Source organism: Oratosquilla oratoria, chromosome 24, assembly GCF_046742065.1.
Source record: "Oratosquilla oratoria isolate Oo_2021 chromosome 24, ASM4674206v1, whole genome shotgun sequence".
Lineage (NCBI taxonomy): Eukaryota > Metazoa > Arthropoda > Malacostraca > Stomatopoda > Squillidae > Oratosquilla > Oratosquilla oratoria.
In genome coordinates, this window is record NC_134800.1 from 15,001,504 (window position 1) to 15,009,003 (window position 7,500).

Below are 7,500 nucleotides of genomic sequence, written 5' to 3' on the forward strand. Positions count from 1 at the left end.
AAGGAAAAGATTTCAGAAGTTTATCTGAGCGAGCCGGAAGAAACCAGAGACATTGAAGAAGAATGGATAGGCATGAAGGATAAAATTACAAAAATAGCAAAAGAGGTCCTGGAGACCAAGAAAATAAGTGGTGGGAGAAAAAAGAAAACTATATGGTGGACGGATGAAGTCCGGGATGTTGTTAAAAAGAAGAGTCAGTCTTTTAGAAGATGGATGAGAAGACGGACCACAGAAAATAGATTGGAATACGAAACAGCAAGAAACGAAGCAGAGACAGTAAAAGCAAGAGCCAAGAGAGATTCTTGGAAGAAATTGGGAAAAGAGCTTGAAGAGGATCTGCTGGGAACTAGGAAGCTCATATATAGTTTGGCAAAGAGTTATAAAAGGGGCGAAGAAACAGTAGTAAATACAATTAAGAATAAAGACGGAGTGTTTACTAACAGATGAGAACGAAGTAGATGAAAGGTGGAGAGAATATTTCTCAGAATTATTGAATCCTCAGGAATTGGACGATGAGTGTGAAAACACCAGCCTGAGACTAAACTACTACCACGAAATATCTATCGAAGAAACTAGAGTTGCCATCAGTAAAATGAAAAATGGAAAAAGTCCTGGATGCGATGGCATACCTGTAGAGCTGCTAAAAGGAAATGAAAACACAGTCACGTGGCTAACGAGAATTTTCAATGTAGCTTGGTGTGAAGGTAGAGTACCAGAGGATTGGGGGAAAGCCATTATATGTAAAGTACCAAAGAAAGGCGACAAGTCAGAATGCAAAAATTGGAGAGGAATATCCTTATTATCACATGTGGAGAAGATATATGAAAGAATACTTGAAAGAAGGTTAAGAGCGACGGTAGAAGAAAAATTAGAGGAGGGACAGTATGGATTTAGACCTGAGAGAGGTACAACAGATGCAATTTTCTCCTTGAAAATGCTGATGGAGAAGAGATGGGAATGGGATCAACCAGTGTGTATAGCTTTTGTTGACTTAGAAAAAGCCTTTGACAGGCTACCAAGGGAGATGATTTGGGATACATTGGAAGACCCTATATATGGTGTAGATAGATTACTTGTTAGAGCAATCAAAAGTCTATACAGTAAATGTACCAGCGCTGTAAGAACACAAACTCGCGAGGATAACTGGTTTGATGTAAATTCTGGAGTAAGACAAGGTGGGGTTATATCCCCATTGCTTTTTGTACTTTTTATGGACAAATGTATGAAAAATTTGAGATCTGGAGAGGAAGTTATTACATTGGCATACGCAGATGATATTGCACTGGTTGCAAACAACCCCATTGAACTTCAAAATGCATTAACTGCTTGGAACAGTGCATTGAAAAGAGTGAAAATGAAAATAAACACAAATAAAACAGAAGTAATGATGGTCGCAAGGCAAAAAGAAGAGATAGAAATATGGTTGGGAGGCGAAAAACTGAAATTAGTTGAAGAATTTAAATACCTAGGAGTAAAGATAGATGAAAGGTGTCAAATGGAAAAAGAAATATTAAATAGAATACAGTGCCATACAAATAATTTAAGAACGCTATATCCATTGATGCGAGAAAAGATTATACCCAAGCAGGTTAAGATAACAATTTACAAAACCATTTTAAGACCAGTTCTAACATATGGGTCAGAAACATGGACATTGACAGAAAGGCTGAAAAGTAAGATACAAGCAGCAGAGATGAGAGTACTGCGAATAATAAAAGGTGTAATAAGGTGTGACAGAATAAGAAATGAAGAAATAAGAAGAGAGCTGGAAATAGAGCCAATATTAGAATATGTAGAGAAAAGCCAATTAAGATGGTTTGGCCACGTCATGAGGATGAATGAGCATCAGTACCCATTAAAATACTACCAGTGGCAGCCACAAGGAAAGCGTCCAACAGGAAGACCCAGGAAGAGATGGAGAGACGGTATCAGACAAGCCATTAGAGTCAAGAGGAAGAACTATGGAAGATGTGGAGAGTGTGCAGCTGTATGCTGATAGGGACTTGTGGAGGGACTTCGTGAGGCATCATCGCTGACAGGGCATAGCCCTACCTGGTGTATGGTGAGAAAGGTGAGAAAGGTGCCAGTTTTGTAATTGCTCTTTGTATTCTTTCAAGTCTTGTTATACATTTTTTTTTTTGTATTTGGTGACCACATCGTTGCTGCATATTCCAATCTTGGTCTTATCAAAGTTATTAATATTTTCTTCACCATTTCTTCATTCAGGTATGTAAATGTCACTTTGATTGTTCTTATTAAATTATAAGTTTCTCCTAAAATCTTGTTTATATGTTTCTCTGGTGACATATTCATAATAATGACTCCCAGGTCCTTCTCATTTTCTACTTTTTTTATTCCTTCTTCTCCCGATTTATATGATCCTTCTATTCTTTTTTTGCTTTTTCAAAATTCCATTATACTACACTTTTTGGTATTGAACTTCATCTCCCACTTCCTACTCCATTCCCATACTTTATTGAGATCACTCTGTAGTGACTCACAATCTTCTTCCGTGTTCACTTTTTTTTAATAGTTTTGCGTCATCTGCAAAGAAGCTCATGTAGCTTTCAATTTCTTTATCCATATCATTAATATATATAGCAAACATTATTGGGGCCAAAACTGCTCCTTTTGGAACACCGCTTATTACTTCATCCCAGTTAGGGTGTTTGTCTCTTATCACTACTCTCATTTTTCTTTATTGCAAAAGGCCTTCCATCCATTTAAGCAGTTTGCACTGTAATCCTCCTTCAGTTTCTAATTTCTTAAGCAACTTCTCATGTGGTACTTTGTCAGAAGCTTTTTTTAGGTCTAGAAATGCACAATCAGCCCATCCATCTCTTTCTTGTATTATATCTATTAGCTTTGAATAGAAACATAAAATTGGTGACGCATGATCATCCTTGTCTGAATCCAAACTGCCTTGGATTTAGTACGTTGTTGTTTTTTTCTAAATACTTTACCCATCTACTTTTGATAATTCTTTCTCAGATTTTTCCTATTGTACTCGTTAGAGAGACTGGTCTATAGTTTGTATGGTCTTCTTTATTTCCTCCTTTGTATATAGGTACTATATTTGCTCTTTTCCAATCTTTTGGAACTTTTCCTTCTTTCAAAGAACTGTTTATTATGCTTTGTATTTTGTCTGCTATTTCGTTGTTGCATTCTTTCAAAATCCAGTTTGCTATTTCATCTAGTCCATGCGATTTTCTGACATCAAGATTACTCAAGTGTTTCATTATTTCGTTCTTTGTTACTTCTATTTCTTTCATAGGGGGGACTTTATCTTCCCATTCGATCTCTCCAGGTTGTATGTTCTCCCTTGTAAACACCGATTTAAAATGCTTGTTCATAATTTCTGCCATTTTTATTTCCTCTGTGTATTCAACTCCTCCTTGTCGTAGTTTCGCTAATTCTTGTTTGTTTTTCAGTTTGTTGTTTACAAATCTTTAAAATAGTTTTAGTTGATCTTTACATTTTTCTATGACATCTTTTTCATATTTTCTCTTTTCGTCTCTGGACACTTGTACATATTCATTTCTATAACTAGTATGTATTTTCTATTTTTCAGGCCTTTTGTATTTCTTCTGTTTTGGTCCAAGCTTTGTCTCTTTTGTCTTTTAACTCCCTACAACTTTTGTTGTACCAGCACTTTACATATTCTTATTCTTGTTTTTTACTTGGGACATACTTTTCTACTCCTTTTTTATACAATTTTGTCAAGATACTCCATTTCTCTTCTACTGTTGTATCTTCTTTGTGTATTCTTTCCCAGTTTTCTTTTTGAAAGAATTCTCTTATTTTATCAAAATTGGTTTTTTCATACATCAATCTTCCTTTTCTATATTGTTCATTTCTCTTCATGTATTTTTCCGCATCTAGTTCTAGTTCTATCAATATGTGGTCACTTTTACTTATTGGTGTCTTATATTCTATCTTTTCCACTATTTCAGGTTCTGATGTGATGATTAGGTCTAGTCTCGATGGTTCTTCTTCATTTCTATACCTAGTATTCTCTTGAATCCATTGTGTCATTGTGTGGCCAATAATCATCTCAAGTAGAACATTTTCCCAAGAGTCTTCTCCACCCTTTACTGTCATCTCTTCCCAGCAGACTTCTTTGCAATTAAAGTCGCCCATCATAACTATTCTTCCTCCATCTTCCATTATCTTATTTAATGTTATTCTTGTGTCTTCTAACATACTTTTATGTTCACTCTCTTCCCACGAGGCTGTTTTTGGGGGCACGTAGTTTATTACAAAATTTCTGCTCTTCTTATCTCTGTCTTCTACTTCTATCATAATAATCTCTACTGTATTCTTTCCATATGTGACACTCTTCACGTTTATATCCTTCTTTGTCAAAAACATAACTCCATTCCCTTGTTTAATCTCTCTGTTTCTAATCCAATAATTATATGCATTGTGTCCTATGCTGTTAGGTGGTAGTGGACCTTTTAATTTTGTTTCTACAATTCCCATTATGTCCGGTTCTTTTTGCTTCAGATACTCATTCAGCTCATTCAATCCTTTTATTAATCCATCTATATTTGTGTAGGATACTCTTAACTTTCTGTTATTTCCATTGTATTTTGTGATTCTTTTTTGTTTCTCTCTGTTATGGTCCATTTCCTCACTTTCATATTCACTACTTTCCAATAGAATTCTTCTTTTTCTGACTCCGTTCTGTTCTGTTTTTTTTTTTTTTTTGGGGGCTTCTTGCCTTTTCATTTTTTCTTCCTCTCTATCCTCTTTATTCATTTTTCTTTTTATCCATACCTTTTTATAATGTTCACTTGCTGCTAGTTTCCCTGTTTTTGCTAAGATCTTCTCTGCTGTTGTTTGTGACCTGAATTTAATCTTAATCGGTTTGGTCTTATCTGTACTATTTTCCGAGTCTAAACATCTCTTCAATTTGTTTCATGTTTTCAGGTTCATCTTCCTGAACTAATTCTAGTAAACTGTTTACTTTTTCTTTTTCCTCTTCAATTCATGTGGTTCTATTTTGGATAATTTTCTCTTCCATTCCTAATATAATTATACATTTATTTTAATCTGCTAAGTCTCTTACTATATTCTCCTCCTGTCTCATCACTTTAATAAGAGTCTTCAGTTTGTTCTTTCATTTGTTGCTTAATTATGTCAGTAAATGCTACTTTACTGTTTTCTTGGATTTTTTCCAGCCCTGTGCTTCTTTTGCTATGGCCTCTTTATTGTCTGTATTATTCCTCTTTAATTCCTCATTCTCATCTTTAACTTCTTTTAACTGTCTTTTTAATTCTTCTATTTCTAAATTTAAGTTTTTGTTCGCCTTCTCTAGTTCTTCCAATCTTTTAACTCTCTGCGCAATCTTGGCTACATTACCAAACCTACTTTCCCAATGCTCGGTCATTTTTCCAAGTTTTTCCTCTAGTCTTGCTAATCGGGGGAGGTTGGTATCCCCCCAACCCTCTTTAAATCCCTGGAAATTATCATCATCACCTTCCACTGTGCTGCTCTTATCTATATTTCTAATCTTTACATTTTTGTTGATCCCGTCATCACCAAAATCATCGTCATCATCGGTCCATCTTTTGCTTACAAGACGACTGGCCTCCTGGACCAAGTCCCCCTTTTCCTCATTTCCTTCCATTTCCCTCAATAATCCCTCCCCTTCTCCTTTTCTATCACCTTCCCACTACACCACGAGCTTTCCATTCCCTATAAATACAATAAGGTTCTTCCTTGACATTGAGATCCACGTAGATTTTTCTTTTTTCGGAACTCCAATTCTCGCCGTCCATCCGACGAAAGTGTGTGTGTGTGTGTGTGTGTGTGTGTGTGTGTGTGTGTGTGTGTGTGTGTGTGTGTGTGTGTGTGTGTGTGTGTGTGTGTGTGTGTGTGTGTGTGTGTGTGTGTGTGTGTGTGTGTGTGTGTGTGTGTGTGTGTTTGTGTATGTGTGAGTGTGTGTGTGTGTGTATGTGTGTGTGTGTTTGTATATGCCTGTATCTGTGTATGTTTTTGTGTGTCTTTGTGTGTGCATATGATTGTCTGTACTTAAACACCTTTATAATTATGAAAGTAACTCCTTCAGAATATGATATAATAGATAAGCAGAAATGAGATTAAAAGAATATGAAAATATGTACAACTTTTAAAGCATATGTTAATATATGTTTATAGCTTGGTAAAACACGGATGTATTCTTCATTTATTTCCTTCATACCTGAGGTAAAGAATGACCCTGGAGAATGACAAACTCACAATTATATGGCAATTTTATACACATCCATGTTGTGATTTTTTCTATAAAGAACTGGAGTACTTTTACAAAAAAAAAATCTCCTCCTTATTTCATATACTTATTTCCACAAATCTTATCTATCTATTGAATAATTGGTTCTTCACTGGGTTTTATAGAAGATATCCGTCTTCACCGACACTTACATGCTATTCAGAATAATCTGCTTCTTTTTATGGCTTCCACTATCATGTGTCCTGCTTCTTACGAATTCTTGGATCTCTGACGTCACGAAGATATGATAAGGGTTGGGATGAGATAGAGGTTGCATTTGGCTGCCGTTCAGTGCATTATGTGCAGTGTTTAAGGCAGGAATTCACTAAGAAAGTGTCTCAGTAGAAAAATAACGTCCAAAAGACTGAGGAATTCAGCGGAAAAGTATCAAAGAAAGGTAAAATAAGGAGGTATGCCTACACGTACATACTAAGCATTACAGACAAATAGAGAGACACATACATAAATACACAAACACACGAACACACACACACACACACACACACACACACACACACACACACACACACACACACACACACACACACACACACACACACACACACACACACACACACACACACACACACACACACACACACACACACACACACACACACACACACACACACACACACACACACACACACACACACACACACACACGGCTCGGTGGCGGATTGGTAAAGCACTGGCCTCACAAGCCAGAGAACCGGGGTTCGATTCCCCGGTCGGGCGGAGATAAGTTGGGTTTGTCTCCTTTCACGTGTAGCCCCTGTTCACCTAGCAGCGAGTAGGTACGGGACGTTAGTCAAGGAGTTGTGACCTTGCTGTCCCGGTGTGTGGTGTGTGAGTGGTCTCAGACCTACCCAGAGATCGGCTAATAAGGAGCTCTGAGCTCACTGCCGTAGGGTGGTGTCTGGCTGTCTCGACAGAGACTGCAGCAGATCCGAGGTGAATACACACACACACACACACACACACACACACACACACACACACACACACACACACACACACACACACACACACACACACACACACACACACACACACACAAATACACACACACACACACATACATACATACACATACTCACACACATTCATGTAGGTCTGCGTGGCAGCGAAGTTTGGACTCCGGTGATATCTTCAAAATTTCGAGGATCACAACGACAAGGAAGTACCTATGTTTTATTGATAGGGAAGGGGAAAGATCGTGGTGT

The 7,500-nt window shown here is 37.1% G+C and overlaps 1 protein-coding gene across 2 annotated transcripts in view; it reads left to right on the forward strand.

The window, feature by feature from the left end:
* Positions 1–6,524: 6,524 nt before the first annotated feature.
* LOC143038458 (uncharacterized) overlaps positions 6,525–7,500 on the forward strand; it is a 12,597-nt gene continuing 11,621 nt past the window's right edge. The window contains exon 1 of one of the 2 annotated variants that reach the window (XM_076207674.1): positions 6,525–6,671. The gene's annotated coding sequence lies outside the window, so the exon portion shown is untranslated. Of the gene's footprint in view, positions 6,685–7,500 lie in introns of both variants that reach the window. The other variant, XM_076207675.1, reaches the window with a different exon arrangement.